The sequence below is a fragment of the Bufo bufo genome, chromosome 6, assembly GCF_905171765.1.
Source record: "Bufo bufo chromosome 6, aBufBuf1.1, whole genome shotgun sequence".
Classification (NCBI taxonomy): Eukaryota; Metazoa; Chordata; class Amphibia; order Anura; family Bufonidae; genus Bufo; species Bufo bufo.
In genome coordinates, this window is record NC_053394.1 from 335,321,654 (window position 1) to 335,349,147 (window position 27,494).

Genomic DNA, 27,494 nt, shown 5'->3' on the forward strand with positions numbered 1-27,494 from the left:
AAAAAAATTGTATCAAAAAGGATAATATAGTCAAAAACCTAAATAATTGTAAAAAAAAAGTAGACTTATTAGGTATTGCCGTGTCCGTAAGAATCTCCTCTATAAAAATATTCCATGACCTAACCCCCCAGATTAACACGGTTAAAAAAAAAACGGTGCCAAAACCGCTATTTTTGGCACTTTTCCATTTCAATCCGTTTTTACCGGTAACAAAACAAGGGTTAACAACCAAACAAAAGTTAAAATTTATTACCCTGATACTGCAGTTTACAGAAACGCCACATTTGTGGTCGTAAACTGCTGTATCAGTAAAAGGGAGGCCGCAAAATGAAAGGACCGACATGGTTTCTGGAAGGCCGATTTTGATGGCCTTTTTTATTGACACCATGTCCCTTTTGAAGCCCCCCTGATGCCCCCCTAGAGTAAAAACTCCCTAAAAGTGACCCCATCTAAAAAACTACACCCCTCAAGGTATTCAAAACTGATTATACAAACTTTATTAACCCTTTAGGTGTTCCTCAACAGTTAATGGCAAATGGAGATGAAATTTCAGAATTTCAATTTTTGGTAACCTTGCCTCACAAAAAATGTAATATAGAGCAACCAAAAATCATATTTACCCTAAAAATAGTCCCCAAAAAAATGCCACCTTATCCCGTAGTTTCCAAAATGTGGTCACTTTTAGGGAGTTTATACTCTAGGGGTGCATCAGGGGGGTTGAAACAGGACACGGTGTAAATAAACCGGTCCATAAAAATCAGCCCTCCAAAAACCAAACGGTGCACCTTTCACTCTACGCCCCGCTGTGTGGCCGTACAGTAGTGTACAACCACATATTGGGTGTTTCTGTAAACAGCAGAGTCAGGGCAATAAAGATACAGTCTTGTTTGGCTGTTAATCCTTGCTTTGTTAGTGGAAAAAATGGGTTAAAATGGAAAATAAGGCAAAAAAATGTAATTTTCTAATTTCATCCCCATTTGCCAATAACTCTTGTGCAACACCTAAAGGGTTAACGACGTATGTAAAATCTGTTTTGAATACCTTGAGGGGTGTAGTGTCTTAGATGGGGTCACTTTTAGGGAGTTTCTACTCCAGGGGTGCATCAGGGGGGTTGAAACAGGACACGGTGTAAATAAACCGATCCATAAAAATCAGCCCTCCAAAAACCAAACGGTGCACCTTTCACTCTATGCCCCGCTGTGTGGCCGTACAGTAGTGTACGACCACATATTGGGTGTTTCTGTAAACGGCAGAGTCAGGGCAATAAAGATACAGTCTTGTTTGGCTGTTAATCCTTGCTTTGTTAGTGGAAAAAATGGGTTAAAATGAAAAATTAGACAAAAAAAGGAAATTCTCAGATTTCATCCCCATTTGCCAATAACTCTTGTGCAACACCTAAAGGGTTAACGACGTATGTAAAATCAGTTTTAAATACCTTGAGGGGTGTAGTTTCTTAGATGGGGTCATTTTTGGGTGGTTTCTATTATGTAAGCCTCGCAAAGTGACTTCAGACCTGAACTGGTACCTAAAAATTTAGTTTTTGTAAATTTTGGAAAAATTTCAAGATATGCTTCCAAACTTCTAAGCCTTATAACATCCCCAAAAAATAAAATATCATTCCCAAAATAATTCAAACATGAAGTAGACATATGGGGAATGTAAAGTCATCACAATTTTTGGGGGTATTACTATGTATTACAGAAGTAAAGAAACTGAAACTTAGAAATTTGCTAATTTTTCCAAATTTTTGTTAAATTAGGTATTTTTTTGTGCAAAAAAAATTTTTTTTTTTACTTCATTTTACCAGTGTTATGAAGTACAATATGTGACGAAAAAACAATCTCAGAATGGCCTGGATAAGTCAAAGCGTTTTAAAGTTATCAGCAATTAAAGTGACACTGGTCAGATTTGCAAAAAATGCCCTGGTCCTAAGGTGAAATAAGGCTGTGTCCTTAAGGGGTTAAAGGCTTCTGTTTTGCATTCCGTCATAATACAAGTCTATGGGCAGCATAACGGATCCGTCCTGGTTTTCGTTATGCAGGACTGGACTCCTGCATAATGGAAACCAGGTCGGATCCGTTCTGCTGCCCATAGACTTGTATTATGACGGAATGCAAAACGGAATGCCTCTTAAAGGCTTCCGTTTTGACTTCCGTCTTATGGATTCCGTTATTTTACGTTGTAACCATGTTATAATGGAAAGCCATAATGGAATACATAACGCTGATGTGACCCCACCCTAACCAATGCCAGAAATCGCAAGTAACAAATGCCAGCCAAACAGAGGAATCTAACTGAGCTCTTCACTGAAAGCAGTAGAAAATGGTGCTGGAGCAAACAAGTTCTATAGGTGTAACAAAGGGGTTTGGGCAAAAATGTTGTCAAATTCCTCCATGTGTTGTTTTTTTTTGCTGTCTGCAAAAAATTGAAGACAATAAAGCCATATTCTGTACACTTGCAGAATTGATGCTGAAGCACCAATGAATCACAATGAACAGAAATGCAGAATCATGGCTCTGTGGTTTGTGGCCTGCAAAACAGACACAGTTGTGTACATGAGGACTAATAGAGAATGGTTTAGATTTTGTAACATCCCTTTTATGGTGCTCATATGCCCTAGTAGATCATATGGAAATAGTTTGTCTTGATGAGATAACCCCTTTAATGTTTACAGGGAATTCTAACAATAAAACTGGATGACACAATTCATATTTCGATGCATAAAATAAACTGGTAAAGTATGCTATGGAAAGTATAAAAAGAAGCAAGTAGGCTTTCAAAAAATATGCTTTTGGACAAACATATAAACAACATGTGTTCACCCTACTTTTTTCTATTGTGATTAGAGATAAGCGAATTGATAGTAAATTAATCGTATTTGACCCCAAGCTTTGTAAAAATTTGAGGAGGATCTGAAGTGAGAGACAAGAGAGAAAAAATATCTGAAGAGTCCTTGGAGACTTCAGACTATTATACACAAATTTTCAGGTCAATTGGGGTACTTTCAATTCCAATAATATTGAATGGAACACAAATTTAACCAGTTTTCTGTTAACCTCTAATTGTCATCTAAAAAATTCATTTTCTGCCTGTAACGATTAAATTCAAACTGCAGAAATTTCACTACAGACTCCAGTAACCTACAGGAACACTGTACTGGAAAAGCTGACACCCACTGCATTATGCCTGGCAGGGAGTAGCTGGAGGTTTACCGGGACATATGCAAATGACAACATTGTTTCCAATCCTGATTAATTCAGCCTATTTTATGTAATCCAATCCCTTTAGGCCTCATGCACACGACCGTTGTTCGGGTCCACATTCGAGCCGCAGTTTTTGCGGCTTGGATGCGGACCCATTCACTTCAATGGGGCCGCAAAAGATGTGGACAGCACTCCGTGTCCTGTCCGCATCCATTGCTCCGTTCCGTGGCCCCGCAAAAAAATATAACATGTCCTATTCTTGTCCGTTTTGCGGACAAGAATAGGCATGTCTACAATGGGCTGCCCGTTTAGTTCCGCAAATTGCGGAAGGCACACGGGCGGCTTCCGTTTTTTGCGGATCCGCGGTTTGTGGAACGGTCGTGTGCATGAGGCCTTATACAGAGCCATTTAGGTTGCTGCCAGATGTTTCCTCCACTGCATGGCTGGTCTGTGGTCAAAATGCAGCCAGAAGCAGAAACTCCATGCAATTTAGTAAGGAAATAAGTTCTGCCTGTTGGTTGTTCATTAATGGTCACACAATTTGCCTAAAACTTCACGGCCATTAACAAACATCAACCTGACAGCTCTTATTTAATAACTAATCTGCATACAGTCATGGTTCTTGGCTATTGCTTGTCTGTGCAATGGCCGTGCATGGCCAGAACATCTGATAGCGCCCTTCCTTGGAGCTTCTGTAATTTGTTACTAGGATGGACTAATTGCAATTTTGTACATACTTATTCTATCACCTCTCAAAGGCTTATTTTACTCATATCCTTTTATCCCGTTAAACCTAGTAGATTTTGTGTTATTAGAAATATATTGAATCACTTCTAAAAACAACTTGTAAACTGGTCTCAGAGGAGCATCTGACATTCCCCTCCAGCCTACAGGCAAGACGTAATGTAAATCCTCTCCTTGAGAAAAAAAAATGTGCATTTTGTTGTTAAGCAGAGAAGAGAGAGGACTGGGAGAATTCAACATTTTCCATCATTTTTACTGCCGTACCTACACTTCTTTCATTTTACTCTCTTTTTCAAAATTGCTTTCAGATTTTTTTTTTCCCTCTTTTTCTTCAAGTTTCTCAAGTTTCAGGAAAGAGAAAGCAGATCTGGTTGTGTCCAGTATTTTATCAGGTAGGTGTCTTGACTCTTGCTCATTACTCTTGAAGCCTCTATGGCAGAATTAAAATAACCTTTTTACAACCTTGTGTAATGCACTTAACCTTAAGAGGCTCATTTTTTCCTGTCAATTGGGATGAAAGTGGTTATTGCTTAACTGCAAAACATCATATGATTTAAGTGAGAAAGACGAACAGAAAACGTGGATTTGGTTCAGCTGAATGATATTAAAGGGTATTGTCATCAGCTACCATCTTAGGCATGGACTTTGCTTCACTTGTCAGTTTCAAAGGCAACCAAATGGCAGGAGTTTACTAAACAGCTACACATGGAAAGGTTTCATTTTCTAAAGGAATATTTCGGGATCGTTCAAAGCATTGCAAATAAATTGCTTGATAGAGGGTTATTAAAGTAAATTCTGATGATAAGAAGACAGAGCCGCTAAACACTTAAACATATGGTACTAGAATTTAACATTATTATTAATTTTTCCCATATTGAGTTGTTGAATAGCGTAGTGTACTACACATACATAAAACATATTTAGAATTTATATTAAGTTTAAAAAGATAAAAAATTGTTTTAAAACTATTTAAAATACACAGTACATAAAGGGTGCCTTCACAGACGGCAGAATTTGTGTCTGAAAATTTTGCGACTGAAAATTGGTTCCATTCACCTTAATGGGGCTTGCAGAAATCCATGTGCATGCTGCCCCATTCCAATGAATAGAACTGATTTTTAGTCGTGAATTTTCTGCCACAAAATCTACCGCGTGTGAAGGCACCCAAATAGTTCACATTTTACTTTGCAGCTTTTGTGTTTTGGTTTTACATCTTTGTGTTTTTTTTTTTAGAAGCCAACTATCATGTATAAAGAAATAGGTATCTGTTTTAAACAAATTCAAAAAGATTCAAGTATGTTAATGTAGACATATATGTTCATGTAAGCTTTTAGATAGTTGAGCGTTTATTAGCCTTGACTACAGTAAATGGCATTTCTTAAATGGACTATGAAATTTAAAAAATACAAATGTTTGACATCTGATTTCTAGTATAAACTTTTTCTAATGCTAAGCATTTATGCGCACTACACATATGATTTTTTTTTGCTAGTATTTTACGACGTGAATCATAATATTAACATAATAAAATAATTACATGCTTTAAATATAATTAAAAAAACTTGAGTCTGGATAAAAAGAAAAACAAAGCAAAAAAAATTATGTCAAGTGTGTTTATTGCTATTTTTTTAAAGAAAATAAGCCAGAGTATGTATAAGTAAGAAGAGTGAAAAAAAACCCATAAAAAACTATTACAGTCTCAACATCTGTAGGCACTGATGTTGGGAGCTTTAATAGGGTTTGAATCCCACCACATTCCTTTACCTATGTTGTAGATCCTCCAATATTTGTTGACATGTTATATAACCTGTGGATTAGGAATCCAAAGAAAATGAAACAAGAGATTTTGCAATTTTTGTTTCTTCTGTAATGCAAGTGACTAAACAATCTGTACGGTTTGAGTGTGTATTTTTGGTTCAACATTAGGAGCTGGTTTGTTGTAGCATGTTCCTTCGTTGTTTTATGTTGTTTAAGGGCTCATTCAGACGGCCGTATGCTGTCCACAAAAATACTGAATGCTATCCGTTTTTTTGCGGATCCGCAAAAAAAATGAAACATGTCCTATACTTGTCCGTGAAAATCAGGACATGGCCCTATTGAAGTCTATGGGTCCGCAAAAATACTGAATGCTATCCGTTTTTTTGCAGATCCGTTTTTTTGCGGATCCGCAAAATAACGGATAGCATTCAGTATTTTTGCGGACAGCATACGGCCGTCTGAATGAGCCCTTAGAGTGAGAGAAAAAGAAAAGAAGATGTTGTATCACAACCTGTTCACTGAATTTTAAGTTCTAGAAATAAAATGAAGTAAAATACTTAACATGATGATTTGAAAGTGGAAAGTATAAATAAATATAAAAATTAATTTTATATATATATATATATATATATATATAGCAAAAAACCCACTGGCAGCACCACCCTGGATAGTATGGAAAAATAGACGGGTGCAATGTCCAAGTATGGTAAAAAGGTGCTTACCTACTTTAGAAGACAAAAAATCGGACTGCACTCCAAGCATTTCTTCAAAGAAGTTAGTTTTTATTCACCCATAAGGTGGCAAAGCGACGTTTCGGCTCAAGCATGAGCCTTTCTCAAGCAAAGGCTCATGCTTGAGCCGAAACGTCGCTTTGCCACCTTATGGGTGAATAAAAACTAACTTCTTTGAAGAAATGCTTGGAGTGCAGTCCGATTTTTTGTCTTCTATATATATATATATATATATATATATATATATATACACACAGGTGAAACTCGAAAAATTAGAATATTGTGCAAAAGTCCATTTATTTCAGTAATGCAAATTAAAAGGAATTGCATCAATGCAGCTTAAAATTAGAATGTGAAAAGGTTCAATATTCTAGGCTCAAAGTATCACACTCTAGTCAGCTAATTAATCCATATCCCCTAAGCAAAGGGTACCTCAAAATTGTGACTTTGGGGTTTCATAAGTTGTAAGCCATAATCATCCAAATTATAACAAATAAAGGCTTGAAATATCTCGCTTTGCATGTAATGAGTCTATCTCATATACTAGTTTCACCTTTTAAGTTGCATTACTAAAATAAATGAACTTTGCACGATATTAAAATGTTTCGAGTTTCACCTGTGTATATATATATATATATATATATATATATATATATATACACACATACACATACACGTCACAGTAAGGGTGGGTTCACACTAGCACTATGGGAAAGCATAACGGATCCGTTTGGGTCCCGTTATGCAAGACTGAAAACAAAGTCCTGTCATCTTGCATAATGGAACCCAGACGGATCAGTTTTGATTCCCATAGACTTCTATTAGGATGGAAAGCAAATGGAATGCCTTTTAAAGGCTTCCGTTTTGCCTTCCGTCATAATACAAGTCTATGGGCAGAAGAACGGATCCATCCTTCCGTCTTATGGATTCTATTATTTTCTGTTATAACCATGTTATAACGGAAAGCCATAACGGAATCCCTAACGCTAGTGTGAACCCACCCTAACTTGTACATACAGCTCAATTCAACATTGCAGGGCTTTGAATCAGACAGCCACTTAAGCAGGCCATACAAACTGATTGTTTTCTAATGCTTAGAGCTCGTTTACACGACTGTTGGTGTCCCGTACCCGTGCTGTGAATCGCAAATTGCGGTCTGCAATGCACGGGCACCTTCCGTGGGGCAGTCGCATGGGGATTGCAGACCCATTCACTTGAATGGGTCCGCGATCCCTCTGTTCCGCAAAAAGATAGACCATGTTCTATCTTTTTGCGGTGCAGAGGCACGGAACGGAACCCAATAAAGTACTCCGTAGTGCTTCTGTAGTGTTCCATTCCGTGCTTCCGTTCCGCATCTCCAGATTTGCTGACCCATTGAAATTAATGGGTCCGCATCCGTGATGCGGAATGACAATGGAATGGTGCCCGTGTATTGCAGATCCGCAAATGCGGTCCGCAATACGGGAACGGGACACCAACGGTCGTGTGAACGAGCCCTTAGTTGAAGGTTCAGTATATTCCAGTTATTTGTTACACAAAACTGTTAATTTTAGGGGTTTGTATAGATTTATATTTTATTATGTTTTATAGTGCTTTTTCCCATTTGTGACCACCAATACGCCTTATTATGGCAGTCATTAAGTGGCCTTAGACTAGGCCACCGGCTATTTACAGAGGCCCAGTGTCCCAGTGCAGTTCACTGTGACACTTGTTGCCATGCAGGCTGACTGCATGTGCTCTTGTGTACTGGCTGCTGGCCGTGTATGCTGGTTGCTTGGGTGCCGCATGCTGGCTGCGGCCTTAGGCCTCTTGTACACAAACGTGCCGTGTTTTGCAGTCCACAAATTGCGGATACACAAAACACGGATGCCGCCTGTGTGCCTTCTGCAATTTGCGGAACGGAACAGACGGCCCATTAGAGAAATGCAAAACGGACAAGAATAGGACATTATCTATAATTTTTGCAGGGCCACGGAACGGAGCAACGGATGCAGACAGCACATGGAGTGCTGTCCGCATCTTTTGTGGCCCCATTGAAGTGAATGGGTCAGCACCCGAGTCGCAAAAAATGTGGCTCAGATACGGAACCAAACCACGGTCGTGTGCAAGAGGTCTTATAGTGTGTGAACCGTGTCTTGTAAATTTGTGCACTCCCTGTGTATTGTATGTATCACAGTGCAGTTTATTGTTACATTGCAGGCTGGTTGCCTGTGCACTTGCGTAATGGCTGCAGTTCTCATTCCCGTGTATGCTGATTGCTTGTGTGGTTTTGTATAGTGTGAACAGGACCTTGTGAATTGCATGTTCCTTGTATCTATGTTAATGTTTCCCTGTGTTTTTGTGTCTGATCAGTGGCGTACCGCCCATAGAGGCAGACCACGCCATTGCTATGGGGCCCGCGGCACTGGGGGGCCCGGAGCGCAGAGAAGGCCCCGCCCACACTATTTAACCTTGCCCACTCATGACATGCTGGCCGGTTGTGCGGCTGGTTTTCTTCAGCCAACTCTTCTTCCGCCCCCCCCCCGCCCCCCCGCCCCCTTATCCTGACCTTCTGACCTGATCCTGACAGTCTGCTGCGGAATCAGGATCAAAGCAGCCTGCACGTAGAGCTCGAGTCGCTGGCCAATCAGCACAAGGCAAGTCTGCTGAGGCAGCTGCTGATTGGCCAGTGGCGCAAGGGAGGCGGGAGAATCGGTTCAAACTTCGCCGTCGCCAGTGTGCCTGAGCTGAGGAGACGAAGAAGGAAGAACAGAAGCACCTGTGTCCCTGGCCTGAAGTCAGAACCGTTCGTCCTGCCGTGCTGCCTGCAGTGCCTGGCCCTGGCTTCCTGAGACGAGTGAGAGCAGACTCAGTCAGCACTCAGCAGAGACCAGGTACCGTGTGATAATGTCATGTCACTATGTCAGATCTGGATACTCAGATTGTCAGACACTGACAGCGGCAGCAAGAGAGAGGAGGGGTGGGGAGGGGGACAGCCAGGACAGGGTGGGACCTGCTTCAATCCCACTCCAGTGAGTCCTGTTGTCCTCTATGTGCCCCAAAATGCCCATGGGGGAGAAGGAAGAAAGCACACTGTCCTGAGATTTTTGGGGGGCATTAGGGGTTGGGGGGGCTCATAGATGACAGTGTGCTTTCCTCCTACACCTACTCCTTCCTAACAACCCCTCCCTGGGCATTTTGGAGGGCATTAGGCGGGGTTGGATGGATATTAACCCCTCTAACTCCTTGCTGCTAATGCTGAGTGTGCACATAGCCACCAAATTATATTTCACAAACCAGCCAAACCCCCCCCCCCCCCCACAAACACATGCGCATATGTGCACACTCAGCATCAGCAGCAAGGAGTTAAAGGGGTTTGGGGTAGGAGAAGTGATGACAAAATGGCGCAGGTAGCAAAGGGGTTAAGATGTGGAGGATGGCTTAGGTCGGGCTTTAGCACAGTGGACAGAGGCACAGAGGTGCTGTGTATGTGCTCCTGCCCTGCACTCGCTTAGTTGTGTGGCATACATATTGTCCATTGTCCTGTGCCCACTCTGCTAAAGCCTGGCAAGTGACATGGCCCATCTGTGTCCACTGTCCTGTGCCCACTCTGGCAAGCCTGGCAAGTGACATGCCCATTGTATGAAAATATAAAAAAATATTCCCCATATGGCAAACAGCAAAATAGAAAAAAAGAGTCCAAAAGGCGGATTAGCTGTTTTTGGTCGCTTCCTTTTCCACAATAAATTTAAATAAAAAGTGATCAAAAAGTCATAAACACCCCAGAATGGTATCAATGGAAAGTTCAGATCGCCCCGCAAAATTTGAGCCCCCATATAGTTCCGTATACATAATTGCAAAAAAGTTATAGGGGTCCAAATATGGCGACAAAAAAGTAAAACCTTTTTTTTTTCCCCAATTTAGAATTTTTTTTCACTATCAAAACGCAAACAGAACAAATCCTTATTGGAAAATACATGTACATTTTATACGTTACTGCAACAAAGTTGGTTAATAATAAAAAAAAAATGTTTATCCCTAACAGTTTCAGTAGGTCATGTATAAATTTATTTAATAGGGGTGTGGCATGGGAGGAGCCAGGTCAGGAAGTGGGATGGGCCATTGTGGGTAGTGGGCGGGGTTAAGGGGCCCAATTCAGATTTTTGCTATGGGGCCCAGTGATTTCTATGTACGCCCCTGTGTCTGATTATCAGGTACCTTAATTGACCTGGCTATTTAGACCTGTGTGCTGCATGCCTGGGGATCAGTATGTCTCCAGGAATGCTGTGTCCAGGGTGCATGCTACTGACCAGTGTGCTTGTGATTCTACCCTGATTTGTATGGTCAGCCTGATATTTCATCAATGTATTCATGTCTTACTCTTCTTGGGAGTTTGTACAATGTGCTAGGCTGTCTAGAAGTTTGGATTATGTTATCATGTCTTCATGGTGTTCTGTTCATCTGTGACTGCCATGCACCCAGTTTTAAATTGGGGTCCAGGCATGTTGCCTGCACGTACTGGTCTGCCTGTGTTCGCCATGCTACCTGCATCCGTATGTGCATGGCATCCTGGCTATGTGGATTGTCTGTGTTCCTGTTACTTGGTCTGTGTCTGAATAGTGTTGCAGGTTTGTTTGGGTTCCTGTTTGTTTGACTGTGTTCCTGTGTACCAGGACCATCCCAGTAAGTAGCGGTCCGGTCATTCCCCTGCGGCAAAGACTTTATCTCTGAATAGGGTTTAAAGGGCGAAAACCAGGGGTGCACCAGAATAACCCCTTTAGGGTTTGGCCCTAAGTCAAATCAGTCACTTGGCCTAGTGGTTCTACGTCTACGTCCTACCTGTTTGTCCAGGATCATTCCGGTTGTTTTGGTCTGGTCATTTGTTTAAAGAGGACCTTTCACTAGTTTAAAAACTAAAAACGAACTATATCAGTGGGCAGAGCGGCGCCCAGGGGTCCCCCTGCACTTACTAGTATGTCTGGGCGCCGCTCCGTCCCAGGCTATGAGCTGTGCGCTACGATTGGCCAGCGCTGCAGCAAGGGACAACCCTAATACAAAAACTCCGCCCAGTACAACAGAGGGAGCTGCAGACACCGGAGCCTATACCGGGAGAACGGAGCGGCACCCAGACATACTAGTAAGTGCAGGGGGACCCCTGGGCGCCGCTCTGCCCACTGATATAGTTAGTTTTTAAACTAGTGAAAGGTCCTTTTTAATAAAGCTTTCCTTTTGGCATACTCTGTACATGTTTGTCTGTTTTCTGTAAGCTTGTGATATGTTCACTGGTTTCCTGTCACCCCAGAGCATGACACCCAGTCTTCCATGCAGAGGAGAGCTGGGGGCTCGGCTCTAACAGCTCTGACCAGCATAAGTGCCAAATGAGGCTGTTTAACCTCTTACATGCCAGGGGCAATAGCGACCAAGGCATGTAAGCCGTTACAGAAGGAACAGACTCCCTCTGTCTTCCATCAGCACCCCATAAATAAGATCGCAGGGTACCGATGTATGTGCACACAGGCTGGTGCCTAGTGAAAGACCCAGACCTGCCTTCAGAGAGTTTCCCAGCAGGCCATGCCTCTCTGACACAGCTTGCAGGTCAATGTCAGTATAGCACTGACATTAAAATACATTGCACTACAGGAATAGTGCAATGTATTTTAGAAGCGATCAAAAGACTGCCTGTTATAGTCCCCTTGTGGGAATATTAAATGGTTAAAGAAAATTATTTAATACAAAAATTCCAGGTAAAAAAATACGCCTTTTTTCCTCCTTCATGTATTTGGCATTGCCACATCCGTAACAACCTGCCCTAGACAATCATTGTGTAATTTATACCATCAGGAGGACACTGTAATAAATAAAAAAAAAAGCCAGAAATGCTTCCAAAAGGCTGACTCAACCCCTTGCTAAATTACTTGAGGGGTGTAGTTTGCAAAATGGGGTCACTTATTGGGGGTTTCCACTGTACAGGTACCTCAGGGCCTCTGTAATTGTGATATAGCACCTAAAAACCATTTCAGCAAAATCCGTGCTCCAAAAGACAAATGGCGCTCCTTCCTTTCTGAGCCTTGCTGTATGCTCACACAGAAGTCTATATCCACATCTAAGGCATTTCCGTACCCTGTAGAATCTGCAAAACAATTTAGGGGTGTGGTGTGTCTCAGATGGCACACAGCATATTAGTCACTGAATGACATATCTGTGGAAAAATAGCAATTTTGTATGGTCCATTGCGCATTAATTTCTGCAAAATACTTTTGCTGTCAAAATGCTGACTCCACCCCTTAATACTAAAGATGAGTGAATCGAAGCTGACGAAGTGGAATTCTAAGCGAATTTCAGGAAAAATTCAAATCGCACCGAAGCCGAATTCCCTCACGCTTCGTGGTAAAGAATCCATTTTTTTCCTAAAATGGCTTCTGCATGTGTGAGGACATGGAGCAAGGAACTCTGGGAAGGTGGAATAACCCATAATGCCATGCATGCAGCCAATCAGCAGCCAACCAGCCCTGTGATGTCACAGCCCTATAAATACCTTCAGCCATCTTAGATTCTGCCATTTACCAGTGTACTTAGTGCAGGGAGAGACGTCAGCTGGCGCTAGGGACAGTGTTAGAAAAAACGTAATTGTGCTAAAAAAACTATTTACAAGTGCAGGGAAAGATTAATCAAGGTGTAGGGAAAGGATAGGGAGGAATCATTCCATAGCATTTATGTTGAACAGGGTTCAGTAGGGGAGGTTCCAGCCTGGGTAATAGGAACAATCCGATTACACCTTGCTGCACTGATGGGGGATCCAAATTGCCATTATACAGCTCTGTAATTCCAGCAACCTGTTCTTATTAGGGTACAAGTGCTGTTTGACACAGGCATTAACAGGGTTTATTACAAGGAAATATTTCTATGTCTTATTTGCCCTTGTGCAGTGCAGTTATATGTTCTAAAACATTTTTTTGGCTTGTATTAGTGGGGAAAAAAGTGCTTATTAGCCGTTGTGTGGTGAAGTGCTAAAATTTACAGCCCTATTTGTCGTGTATTAGTGGCAAAAGTAAACTATAATTGCCGCTCAGCGGTGTAGTTATCTGTTGTAAAGCCTTTTGTAAACTATCTCACACGAATAAATACTAATGTGTACGTTCACTATATATATGTTAATTACTGCCTGAAGAATGTATATATGTTAATTACTGCCTGAATACGTTCTTCAGGCAGTAATTAACGTAAAGCCTTTTGTGGCATGTATTCGTGGGGAGAAAAATGGCTTATTAGCCGCTGTGTGGTGAAGTGAGAAAATTACTGACTTTTTTAGGGTGTTTTAATTTCCTTTTTATTTTTTTTATTTGATCTAACAGTATGTCAGGCAGAGAAGTGCCAGGCCCTGCACAGGGGAGTGGCAGAGGCGTAAATGTTTCTGGCGCAGGCAGAGGTCACAGCAGAGTAAGGGGCCGTGGAAGCAGAGGGCACTTTGAGAGGCCTGAGCTCCCAGTGTCAGCTAGCGGTCGTGTCATGACCAGCAACCCAGTGGTTGACCCGATCTTCAACTTCGTTGCAACTGACATCAGACACCCCCAGCCAAGAGTCAGTGGGTTCGTCAGACACAACCCTTAGTTGGCATGACCCGGGAGTAGGCCCTGTGCCCTCACCTGTCCTCAACCTGCCTCTGTCCTTTTCTGTTCCCAGTGCCAGAGAAGTATTGTATGCTGTGGGCTCAGGCCCACTATACAGTGAGGACGAGCTACTAGAAGATAGGCAGCAGCTACTGGTCAGCCAAGATGTGGAGGAGACATCAGCCACTTCCTCCACTAGGTGGGCAAGTAGTGATGAGGAGAGTGGCGTAGGAGCTGGTGTTGCGAACGGTCAGGCTCCTGACCCAGAGATGGTTGAGGAGGACATCAGTGACGTGCAGACAGTACTCGATGATGATGAAGCTGATCGCACTTGGGAGCCTGGTGACGAGGGAGCTTCACTTTTTCATTTTTTTTTTCTTTATATAATAATGTAATATTATAAAATCCGGTGTCTCCATGATAATTCTGCAGCCTGGGGTCCCAGTGTGGCTTCTACACACTTTCAAAATAATACTTCAGAGGTGCGAATAGATGCCGGATGACCGGGATGCTCCATGACCTTCCCAGGAGCTTCTGTCGGGAGCAGCGGTTTATTTCTCAGAAGTCCATATAGTGCGGGGAAATCTGAAGACCCTCTCCATCTCCGTGCACAACAGGATGTCCTCCTTCCCATCCATGATGACTGGGAACTCGTGATGTTTTCCCTGATGAAGAGACCAGGGTATGGTAGTTATGGTTTGAATCTTGATGAACTTTGCGACTCTTCCGGGCTCAAAGCAATCTTTGAAGCTTTGTCTTCTTATTTTCTGTAGCTACTAGAGGCCTGTTCATGCCAGCTATGTTCCCCCAGAAGTATCTGGCTCAATGAGCAGCCGATACTGCACTTGCATCAATTATTACAGGATTTGTCTCTAGGTGGAGAGAAATTGTTTTTTGGAATGCTTTCTCCATCGCAACCACATTTTCGAATAAACAGAAGACTGACCGAAGTTAGGCAAAACTTTATTGAGTAATCGTGGAAAGTCAAAAAACAGTTGTCCACTGCCCCCATAAAGGACTTTCCGGTGCGGGTTAACCACAGATAAGTTATTACAAGGTAATGAAAAAAGAAGAGGAGTGAGCACTCACAACATCTGGACCATGGGATATAGGGATATATTTATTTGTTTAGTAGGACCTGCTATGTCCAATAGATAAAACAATTACAATCACATATATGCACTAAAATACAATAAAAAATGATAATTGGTACCAATACATAAAATAAAATATATTGATAAGAGGTGAAAGTCCTAAAAACACAATCCTTGGACGGTTAGTGTTCAGAATTGGCACTTTGAAACAACTGAAAACTTGCAGTGAAAAAGACCACTATTAATATTTGTGGTACCGCAAACCGCAATCCAAATTGAAATGTCCCAAAGGCACCTGTAACAGGTCACTCCAGATGGTATTTAATCTCCTCGTGCATACAGATATATAGTTCAAATGCTGTAGCAGGAAAAAGTCTCTCCAAAGTTATTTAATATGACCACCCAGAACGGTAAATTTTGAGCCACTCCGTGCTAAATTAGCAATTCGGGTTCCTACCTGGTTCCAAGTGCTGCTTCCCGCTGCCGCGTCTCACAGTCCTTCCACGAGAAGCGAGCGATGCCGGCTGTTACGGCGCCTTGCGTCGCAAGTCTCGGGTTGATGACGTCACAGTATCGCGGGATTAGGCAGGCAGGGATAATACCTTGTCAGTGGCATCCGTAGCTGTATACTGGAGCGGTGCTTGTAATTGGAGATTTTCTTATTGTTATCGCATGGCCATGCAATACTTTTAGTCGAGGTCCAGTAGATTAGGTGGGCGCTTTTCTTCCTGTCACCAGACGCGTTTCGGGGCGTCTACACCCCTTCCTCAGTGAGTGTAGATTCGGTGCAAAATATTAAATTGAACCAAAACGTGATTAAAATTAAAACTAAACTAAAATTCGCCAATATATTATCCAAATCTTCTAGTGGGAAATTCCCAGACAATCAATTTGCCAAGCATTTTGTCCCGGAAAACGTGTATTATTACATCGTGTTTTAAGCAACACTTTATAAAGTTGAAACATTTTAACCTTCTGTCCCATATTCCCTATAAATGAATAGACGAAGCGGGGAGCTCGAGAAAACTATTACACCGGGCATGGGGGAGGAGGGGTCAAACATGGAGGCAGAGGAGGACAGGAAGCAACATATATTCGATACTTCAAACTTTAAACCTGTAATCAGGTCCCAGCCGACACAGAAGATCCAAAGAGGGGGCGGCAGGAAGCAGCGGAGACTGAAATATTAGAAGGCGGGCAACTTCCCCGTCTGCGAGCGGGGCAGCAAGCAGACACCGCCAGACAAGGTGGACAAACGCAGGGGATCCGCCCAGAGTCCGGTCCAGCAGAATGCAAAAAAAAAAAAAAGATTTAGGCAGGAATGTAATATACCTATAATATACTTTCTATATAGTGCATTTGAACTGTGCAGCAGTGTTGTGCGGTTCTGATGCGATACCGCAGCTATATAGAGGGACAGACGGTATTGGAACAACTAAATGCAACGGGTGTGATATAACAGTTGCCCCCCAAAAAAACTGATTGAGGCAGGGGTGTACAATACCGCAGCTATATAGAGGGACAAATGCTATCAGAACAACTAATTGCAAAGGTTGTGATATACCAGTTGCCACCCAAAAAAACTGATTGAGCTAGGGGTGTGATATATCTATAATATACTTTCTATATAGTGCATTTGAACTTTGCAGCATTTGTGTGCGGTTCTGCTGCAATACCGCAGCTATATAGAGGGACAAACGCTATTGGAACAACTAATTGCAATGGGTGTGATATACCAGTTGACCCCCAAAAAAACTGAGGCAGGGGTGTGATATACCTATAATATTCTTTATATATGGTGCATTTGAACTGTGCAGCAGTTGTGTGCAGTTCTGCTGATATACCGCAGCTATATAGAGGGACAAACCCTATTGGAACAACTAATTGCAACGCGTGTGATATACCAGTTGCCCCCAAAAAAACTGATTGAGGCAAGGGTGTGATATACCTATAATATACTTTCTATATAGTGCATTTGAACTGTGCAGCAGTTGTGTGCGGTTCTGCTGCGATACCGCAGGTATATAGGAGGGACAAACGCTATTGGAACAACTAATTGCAACGGGTGTGAGATACCAGTTGCCACCCAAAAAAATTGATTGAGACAGGGGTGTGTTATATCTATAATATGCTTTCTATATAGTGCATTTGTACTGTGTAGCAGTTGTGTGCGGTTCTGCTGCGATACCGCAGCTATATATAGGGACAAACATTATTGGAACAACAAATTGCAACGGGTGTGATATACTAGTTGCCCCCCTAAAAAACTGATTGAGGCAGGGGTGTGATATACCTATAATATACTTTCTATAAAGTGCATTTGTACTGTGCAGCAGTTGTGTGCGGTTCTGCTGCGATACTGCAGCTATACAGAGGTTAAAATGGTATCGAAACAACAAAATGCAACGGGTGTGATATACCAGTTGCCCCCCAAAAAACGAGTGGTGTGTTATACCTGCTTCCACAAAATACTGATTAAGGGGTTAGATATACCTGCATCCACCAAATATTGATTGAGGCCTGCAATATACCTGCTTCCACAAATACTGCTCTTCTCTAGGGACTAAGCCACAGGGTTATTTTGAAAATGACAGGTAGAGAAAGAGGCAGGCCGTTCCGCAGGGGTGGTAGGGGTCAGGCAGGTGCACCAGGCTGGAGCCTAAGTGGGAAGTTGGAGAAGGCATGTGCGATTACTTCAAAGGACGCATCAGAGTTGGTTGAGTGGCTCACTCACACTTCCGCTTCTGCACCCTCCTCATCCTTTGTATCTTCACACTCCTCACTCTTAGCTGTGTGCACCCCCAAATCCACCACCACCACCATAGCCCCTCCACACGAGTCAGAGGAATTTTTTTTTCCATCCATTCCCAGACCTTACCGATGCGCAGCCATTCTTGACATGAGGAAGAGAAGGTAGCAACGGCCGCCACCCAGCAGTCTGACGACAGTACCAAGATCAGCTCAAGGAGGGAGGTACCCGCTGTTGCTGCCTACTCCGAGATCTCAAATGTCAGTGGTGGTGAAGGTGACGATGATGACATGTCGATGGACGTCACGTGGGTGCCCACAAGAGAGGAAGAGGAGTTCAGAGGGAGAGACGGACTAGCAGAGAGGGAGGAGAAGGAGGAAAAGCAGGCACAGCTCGCAAGGCACAGGAGGCAAAAAGCAGACTGCAAATGTATCTGGAGCTAGCCATCCACCATGCACAGTCACTTCTGGCGCTTCCAGGACGCTGGCACATGGCTCCGTAGAGTGTCGTTTTTTTTTAACGTGTCAGCTGCTGACAATAGTGTTGCCATCTGCAACCTGTGATGTCAACTCATAAGTCGCGGTAAGCTCAACACTCACCTAGGGATATACTGTATATGGTATACAGATGGTTCACTGTGGATAACCGTGACTGGTGCTCAAGGTAAAAGAAACACCCCTTGTTCTTGATTTTATGTAATTGGAAAATTGACCTGGCACTCAAAACATCTGGAGGATATGTGGAAACATACAAATTTATTATACAATAAAACCGCAATATGCCTAGGCGGTATACATCCTGTTCATATACATAAATAATAAAATTTTATCACTATAAAATTTTAAAAACACATACATTTTCGCAATGTAATAGGAATACTAATTTGGTCTTCTATTTGTATAGAGACATATTTGCATAGATAGAAATCCCGATGGCAATTGTCATGTAGTCAGTCCATACATATAGGGCTTCTGGTCTCTGTATGGGGGGACACAATTCCTACGTGGTCCCAAACTTTCAGAGTTGAGCGGTTCACCCGTCTATAGAGGATCTAATGTACATATTTAGTACTCGCGGTACGTTGCGCTGATCAAGGAAAGCTTTTTTTACGTGTAGAGATTCTTTCAGTGGCGTCCCACAGCTCCACCACGCCCCAGCCTTGTGGGTTTTGATTTGCAGCGTCTTTCGGGATCTCGTCCCAATTCTCGTGAGATTTGGTCCGTCTATGCGCTTCGTAGATAAAGTGAAATTAACTTTCTTGACGGTAAGATTTAATACATGGCCATGTATATTGTATATTTGTTTCACACACAGGTATTCCGTCCAGACGCGTTTCGAGATGGCTTATCTCTTCCTCAGTGGGTCACCTGTGGTCTCAAACATCTAAACTTTTATGTGCTCTTTATTAGTGCTTAATTGTTCCCATCAGGTTTGACATGTGTTCGTGATTATATTCGGTGGTTGGGGATTTTGGGAATATCCGATTTTTGCATAGTCTCTAGTAATATGCATAACATTGTTAGTAGTGATGAGCGGCAGGGGCAATATTCGAATTCGCGATATTTCGCGAATATTTGGGGCGAATATTCGCCATATTTTTGAGAATTTGCGAATTCATGATCTCTAAGCATTATTTTCTTGATTGCGAAAATTCGCATAAAAATCGCCTAAAGAATTCGCATAAAAATTCGCATGAACTGTTTTTTTTTTAAGAATCGAATATTCGCGATTACGAATATATTTTGCGATATTCTAAATATTCGCGAATTCTCGAAGTGACGATATTCACGAATAAAATTTGCAATTCAAATATTCGTGATCAACACTAATTGTAAGGGGTTACACTCTCAGGCTGGGCGGCGATGACAGATTCTCTTGCAGACCACAGGGTTATAGTCCAAATGCTGCTTTATTTATCACACTCCGGCAATACAGGCAACTCCAGTTATAATTCACTGGGTAAGGTGAAGGACCAGCACCACAAAACATAAACCAAACTGAAATAAACACCTGCCCGTCTGGGCCCTGGCTAATACAGTAAGGATCCTAGCTCACCTATTGAACACAGGTCACACAGAGAACTCGGCTTCTCTAGCGAGCAGGGCAGCCAGCTTCCCAGGCTTTCTCCAGGCATTCCTCTCCTCAGACTGACTGCATGGACTGTGCTTTATTTCCCCTTGAAGATCCCAGCTGGCTTCCGCTGGGATCCCTCAGGCTAGGGGAAAACCTGTCCTGGATTTTATTTACCTCACCCAGTTGAGGAAGCTGGGGGGGGGATATACACCCCTTCCAGGACTTTACCATACACCTTTCTGTTCACCTTACCACTATATCTTATCATGTCTCATGCATAACATGTCTCATACATAACATTACATGTCGAAAATATGAATTATTTACAATGAATCATGTACATACCATCCAATTTCTTAATCAAACAGTTAAATACTAGTGTGTTTTTTATCGTACTGTTCACACTTTTCGATTTATTATTTATTATTTCAGGGCTGATACCTCTACAGTCTACCAATACTGTGTTCACACTTCGCGATTTTATTTTCCCTTATTTTTGGACTAATATCTTAAAATCTAGACATGTAATATTTTGGCATTTGATTCCCTTGTGTGTTTCTAAATGGAATCTATCAGGAGGTGTGCACTACTTCTAGTATCTTATAGTTTAGAGTCAGGTGCGTTTTACATGCGTTTTTTCATTATGACTCGATTTTCTATTTCCCTTATTTTAGGGTTTCTGCAGTCCACCAGTACCATGTTCATACTTCTTGGTTTTGTTTGGACTAATATCTTTCAGGTCAAACAGTGCTATATAGCTGTATGGATAGACATATTACATTTTTACTTGGACTAATATCTTTCAGGTCTAACTGTCACTACCAGAGCTTTGGGACGTTCTCACAGCTCTGTTTCTCCACCCCTGTGATGATGTCACTACTAGAGCTGGGAGGAGTTCTCACTACTCTGTTTACTTTTGGTTTCTTTCACCACAGCTGTTCTTCATGTGTTTGATTTCCCTCCCTTTATATCACCCCTCCTCCTATGATAGGATGTGGATTATAGTTCTCACTTCAGTTGTAGCTCTTGCTTTAGTTTCTTCACTTGTAGCTATCAGTTCACTGGACCTGTGTTCTGCTGCAGCTAGCACTCCGGACATTGCCAGCCTGTCCTTGGATCCGTCTTCTCTGTGGCTGCAACACCTTCAGCTAAGTCTGCAGACATTGTTGTGTTCCTGTTTGTTTTCTGACTGGATCTGAGGTGGCCACGGTTCCCTCCATATACTGAGTAGGGCACTGGTGGCCGTGCCCCTTCCACTATTGTAGGGGTTACAGTGGTCATTAGTCTTAGGCACGTGGGCATGCCTCGTTCCGCCATTGGGATCCGGGCATGTGCTTTAGCAGAATAGGGAGAGCGTTGAGGGTCGGACAGGGGTCACCCATTATCCTCCCTAGTTCTGGGTCCAGTCAGTTGCTCTGTACTGTGTATTACTATTGTTGCTCACATACAGCCGTGACATTATAATCCACCAAAACCGTCCTTTTTTGACATGGATCCGCTTTCTGACCTGGTTGACTGCATGCAGGGTCTTTCTTTGGAAGTAGCGGATCTCCGTCAATCTATGACCCAGCTTCAAGCATTGGGCCCTGCTCCGGCTCATGGAGTCTGTTGCGAGCCAAAGGTCTCACTTCCGGAGACGTTCTCCGGGGGCAGTGAGAATTTTGTTCGTTTCAGAGAGGCATGCAAACTCCATTTTTGCTTGTGTTCTCACTCTTCTGGTAATCAGGAGCAGAGGGTGAGGATTGTCATTTCCCTGCTCAGGGGTAATGCTCAGACTTGGGCTTTTTCGCTGCCATCAGGAGATCCCTCCCTTCGATCCGTGGAGGGATTTTTTGTGGCCCTGGGGCAGATTTATGATGACCCGGATCGTGTTGCTCTGGCCGAATCTAACCTACGTGTTTTATGCCAGAACAAACGGTCTGCAGAGATTTATTGTTCTGAATTTCGGAGATGGGCAGCTGATTCGGGTTGGAATGATGCTGCACTCCGGAGTCAGTTCTGTCATGGTCTCTCGGAGAGATTAAAAGATGCGTTTGCTTTCCATGAGAGACCAACGTCCTTAGAGTCTGCCATGTCATTGGCGGTACGCCTTGACAGGCGTCTAAGAGAAAGAAACGAGACCTCTCTGTCCAGCCATTGTCAGTCTAGGGGCAGTGGTGCGGACTCATTCAGTGTGCAGGGGCCTCATCCTGTCTCGCTCCCCTCTGAGGAGGAGCCCATGCAGCTAGCTCGACTTGCCCCTGATAAAAGAGGATTTAGTCCTCAGAGTATGGTCTGTTTTTGTTGTGGGGGCATAGGTCATTTGGCAAATGTTTGTCCGTCTAGGAGATTCTTGAACCGTACTAAGAGCGATAATAAGAGAAAAATCTCAAAAGGTAAATCATCAGGTTCTGCTTCATCTGCTACTTTGGGCAAAGTTGATGTAGGATTTGATGCTTTTCCTCTGACCTGCAGTTCCCGTTTTCTCCTGTCTGCCAGGGTGGCGCTAGAGAGCAAAGTCATTTCTTGTGAGATTTTTGTCGATAGTGGAGCGGCCGTCAATCTTATTGACACTCAATTTGTAGCCATGCATGGTTTTTAGGTTTGCACATTAGATAAAGATATACCTGTTTTTGCTATTGACTCTGCTCCACTCTCACAGAGATCTCTGAAGGGCATTGTTCACAATATCCGGCTAGCTGTAGGTGACACTCATGTGGAGGATATATCTTGTTTTGTCCTTAACGGATTGCCGCCTCCTCTAGTTTTGGGGTTACCCTGGCTCACTAGACATAACCCCACTATTGATTGGCAAGGAAGGCAAATAAATGAGTGGAGTGATTTTTGTAGAGAGAATTGTCTCACAGCGACTTTTGCAGAGGTGTCTACTAAAACGGTGCCATCATTTCTCTCTGATTTCTCGGACGTGTTTTCCGAGAGCGGTGTTCAGGAGCTACCTCCTCACCGGGAGTTTGACTGTCCCATTAACCTCATTCCCGGCGCCAAGCTGCCAAAAGCACGCCTCTACAATCTCTCACAACCGGAAAGAATCGCTATGCGAACTTACATCTCCGAGAGTCTCGAAAAGGGGCATATTCGTCCCTCAAAGTCACCTGTGGCCGCGGGTTTTTTTTTTTGTTAAAAAGAAAGATGGCTCTCTGAGACCTTGCCTAGATTTTAGGGAGCTGAACCGTATCACGATTCGCGATCCATATCCCCTTCCTCTGATCCCGGACCTCTTCAATCAAATTGTTGGGGCCAAGGTGTTTTCCAAATTGGATTTGAGAGGCGCGTACAACCTGGTCAGGGTCAGAGAGGGGGATGAATGGAAAACGGCCTTTAATACCCCTGACGGGCATTTCGAGAATCTCGTTATGCCTTTCGGCCTGATGAATGCTCCGGCCGTCTTTCAGCATTTTGTTAATAGTATTTTCTATCATTTAATGGGGAAATTTGTATTGGTGTATCTTGATGATATTTTGATTTTTTCCCCTGATGTTCAGACCCATCAGGATCATCTTTTTCAGGTTCTGCAGATTCTGCGGGAAAATAAATTGTACGCCAAGCTGGAGAAATGTCTTTTTATGGTATCGGAGATTCAATTTCTGGGTTTTCTCCTCTCTGCTTCTGGTTTTCGCATGGATCCCGAGAAGGTCCGTGCTGTACTTGAGTGGGAGCTTCCTGAGAATCAGAAGGCGTTGATGCGCTTTCTGGGTTTTGCGAACTATTACAGAAAGTTCATTTTGAATTATTCCTCTGTTGTCAAACCCCTCACTGACATGACAAAAAAGGGGGCGGATTTTTCCTCTTGGTCGGAGGAGGCGCTTACAGCCTTTTCTAAGATTAAAGAGAATTTTGCGTCTGCTCCCGTCTTGGTGCATCCCGATGTTTCCTTACCTTTTATTGTTGAGGTGGATGCTTCCGAGGTGGGTGTGGGTGCGGTTTTGTCACAGGGCCCTTCCCCTGCCAAGTGGCGACCCTGTGCCTTTTTCTCTAAAAAACTCTCCCCGGCAGAGAGAAACTATGATGTGGGAGATAGGGAGTTGTTGGCCATCAAGTTGGCTTTCGAGGAATGGCGCCATTGGTTGGAGGGGGCCAGGCACCCTATCACCGTTTTTACCGACCATAAGAATCTGGCATACTTGGAGTCGGCCAGGCGTATGAATCCGAGACAGGCCAGATGGTCTCTGTTCTTCTCCAGATTCAATTTTGTTGTTACATTCCGACCTGGGATAAAAAATGTGAAGGCTGATGCTCTCTCTCGCTGTTTTCCGGGAGGAGGAAACTCCGAGGACCCGGGTCCCATTTTGGCGGAGGGGGTAGTTGTTTCTGCTCTATATTCCGATTTGGAGGCCGAGGTCCAGGCTGCCCAGACTGAGACACCTGCCCATTGTCCTTCTGGGAAGTTGTTCGTGCCTCCTGAGCTACGTCACAAACTCTTTAAGGAGCATCATGATACGGTTCTTGCTGGTCACCCCGGGAGTAGAGCCACGGTAGATCTCATTGCTCGGAGATTTTGGTGGCCGGCTCTTCGTAAGTCGGTGGAGGGTTTTGTGGCTGCTTGTGAGACGTGCGCTCGCGCTAAGGTCCCTCGTTCACGGCCTTCAGGTTCCCTTCTCCCGTTACCCATTCCTTCCCGTCCTTGGGCACACCTGTCCATGGACTTTATCACGGATCTTCCTCGTTCCTCGGGGAAGTCGGTGATCCTGGTGGTGGTGGACCGTTTTAGCAAGATGGCTCATTTCGTACCTTTCCCTGGTTTACCCAATGCTAAAACGTTGGCGCAAGCTTTTGTCGACCATATTGTTAAATTGCACGGCATTCCCTCTGATATTGTTTCCGATAGAGGCACGCAGTTTGTGTCCAGGTTCTGGAAGGCTTTCTGTTCTCGCCTGGGGGTTCGGCTGTCCTTCTCTTCTGCTTTTCATCCGCAGTCGAATGGTCAGACTGAGCGCCTCAATCAGAATCTGGAGACATATTTGCGCTGTTTTGTGGCAGAGAACCAGGAGGATTGGTGTTCATTTCTCCCTCTTGCTGAGTTTGCTCTGAACAACCGTCGTCAGGAATCTTCTGATAAGTCACCATTCTTTGGTGCATATGGGTTCCATCCGCAGTTTGGGACATTCTCGGGAGGGGCTCTTTCTGGTTTACCTGAGGAGGAGAGATTTTCCTCGTCTTTGTCTACCATTTGGCAAAAGATTCAGAGTAATCTTAAAAAGATGAGTGAGAGGTATAGGCGTGTGGCTGATAAGAGACGTGTGCCTGGTCCGGACCTGAATGTGGGTGATCTGGTGTGATTGTCTATTAGAAACATTAAGTTGAAGGTTCCCTCCTGGAAATTGGGTCCCAAGTTTATTGGGCCTTATAAAATCTTGTCAGTCATCAATCCTGTTGCCTTCCGTCTTGATCTTCCACGGGTTTGGAAGATACATAATGTATTTCACAGATCTCTCTTAAAACCATATGTCCAGCCCACGGTACCCTCCTCTTTGCCTCCTCCTCCGATTTTGGTTGATGGCAATCTGGAGTTTGAGGTTTCCAGAATTGTGGACTCTCGCATTGTCCGCGGTTCTCTTCAGTACCTCGTTCATTGGAAGGGTTATGGTCCTGAGGAGAGGATGTGGGTTCCGGTGTCGGACATTAAAGCCACTCGCCTCATCAGGGCATTTCATAGGGCTCATCCTGCGAAGGTGGGTCCTGGGTGTCCGGAGTCCACCCGTAGAGGGGGGGGTACTGTCACTACCAGAGCTTTGGGACGTTCTCACAGCTCTGTTTCTCCACCCCTGTGATGATGTCACTACTAGAGCTGGGAGGAGTTCTCACTACTCTGTTTACTTTTGGTTTCTTTCACCACAGCTGTTCTTCATGTGTTTGATTTCCCTCCCTTTATATCACCCCTCCTCCTATAATAGGATGTGGATTATAGTTCTCACTTCAGTTGTAGCTCTTGCTTTAGTTTCTTCACTTGTAGCTATCAGTTCACTGGACCTGTGTTCTGCTGCAGCTAGCACTCCGGACATTGCCAGCCTGTCCTTGGATCCGTCTTCTCTGTGGCTGCAACACCTTCAGCTAAGTCTGCAGACATTGTTGTGTTCCTGTTTGTTTTCTGACTGGATCTGAGGTGGCCACGGTTCCCTCCATATACTGAGTAGGGCACTGGTGGCCGTGCCCCTTCCACTATTGTAGGGGTTACAGTGGTCATTAGTCTTAGGCACGTGGGCATGCCTCGTTCCGCCATTGGGATCCGGGCATGTGCTTTAGCAGAATAGGGAGAGCGTTGAGGGTCGGACAGGGGTCACCCATTATCCTCCCTAGTTCTGGGTCCAGTCAGTTGCTCTGTACTGTGTATTACTATTGTTGCTCACATACAGCCGTGACACTAACAGTGCTATATAGCTGTATGGATAGACATATTACATTTTGGTCCCCTTATGTATTATCATTCAAGGAGTGTGCAATTCTTCTAGTGTCTCATGATTTCGTTATAACTGTTTTTTTATGATATATGTGCAAAAAGGTCTTATTAGTGCTCTGTATAAAGTATTCTTTTCAGAAAGGTGGGATTAGTCTATTTTATCCCATTTATATAATACCTTTATAGCTCAACAGTGAAAGAAAAGTGAAAGGGTGGTTTCTCTATATTTTTCCCTATTTGTAGGTTCTGGTGGCCTGGGTTACGTAATAATGTTGAGGATTACGTAGCAGCTTGTGAGACCTGTGCACGGGCAAAGGTTGCTCACACTCGACCTTCTGGTTCACTTCTTCCTTTGTCTATTCCATCTCGTCCTTGGACGCACTTGTCTATGGACTTTATTACTGATCTGCCGAGTTCCTCTGAGAAAACTGTGATTTTGGTGGTTGTTGACCGTTTCAGTAAAATGGCTCACTTTGTATCATTAGCTAGTCTGCCCAATGCTAAGACTCTTGCATGTGGTTTCTGATAGGGGCACGCAGTTTGTTTCCAGACTTTGGAGGGCGTTCTGCTCATGTCTTGGTATCCAACTTTCGTTCTCTTTGGCTTTTCATGCAGTCGAATGGACAGACAGAGCGTACTAATCAAAACCTGGAGACCTACTTGAGGTGCTTTGTGGCTGAGAACCAGGAGGACTGGTCCTCATTCTTATCACTAGCTAAATTTGCTTTGAATAACCGTAGGCAGGAGTCCACGGGTAAGTCGCCATTTTTTGGCGCATACGGTTTTCATCCTCAGTTTGGTACCTTTTCTGAGACTAGTTCCTCTGGGATGCCAGAGGAGGAGAGATTTTCTTCTGCCTTGTCCTCTATCTGGCGGAAGATTCAAGTGAATTTGGAGAGGATGGGTGAGAGGTACAAGCGAATGACTGACAAGAGACGGATGACTGATCCAGACCTGTGTGTGGGTTATCTGGTATGGTTATCTACTAAAAATATTAAACTGAAAGTACCATCTTGGAAACTGGGTCCAAGGTTTATTGGACCTTACAAAATATCTGCGGTGATCAATCCAGTAGCATTTCGTCTGGATCTTCCACAGATCTGGAGGATCCATGATGTGTTCCACAGGTCTTTACTTAAGAAATATGTGAAACCGGTGGCAC

General features: G+C 43.5%; 1 protein-coding gene across 1 annotated transcript in view; it reads left to right on the forward strand.

Moving 5' to 3' along the window:
* The first annotated feature begins 4,252 nt into the window (after positions 1–4,252).
* Positions 4,253–27,494, forward strand: part of LOC121004073 (agouti-signaling protein-like) — a 316,124-nt gene continuing 292,882 nt past the window's right edge. Inside the window, exon 1 of the mRNA XM_040436152.1 lies at positions 4,253–4,339. The gene's annotated coding sequence lies outside the window, so the exon portion shown is untranslated. The remainder of the gene's footprint in view (positions 4,340–27,494) is intronic.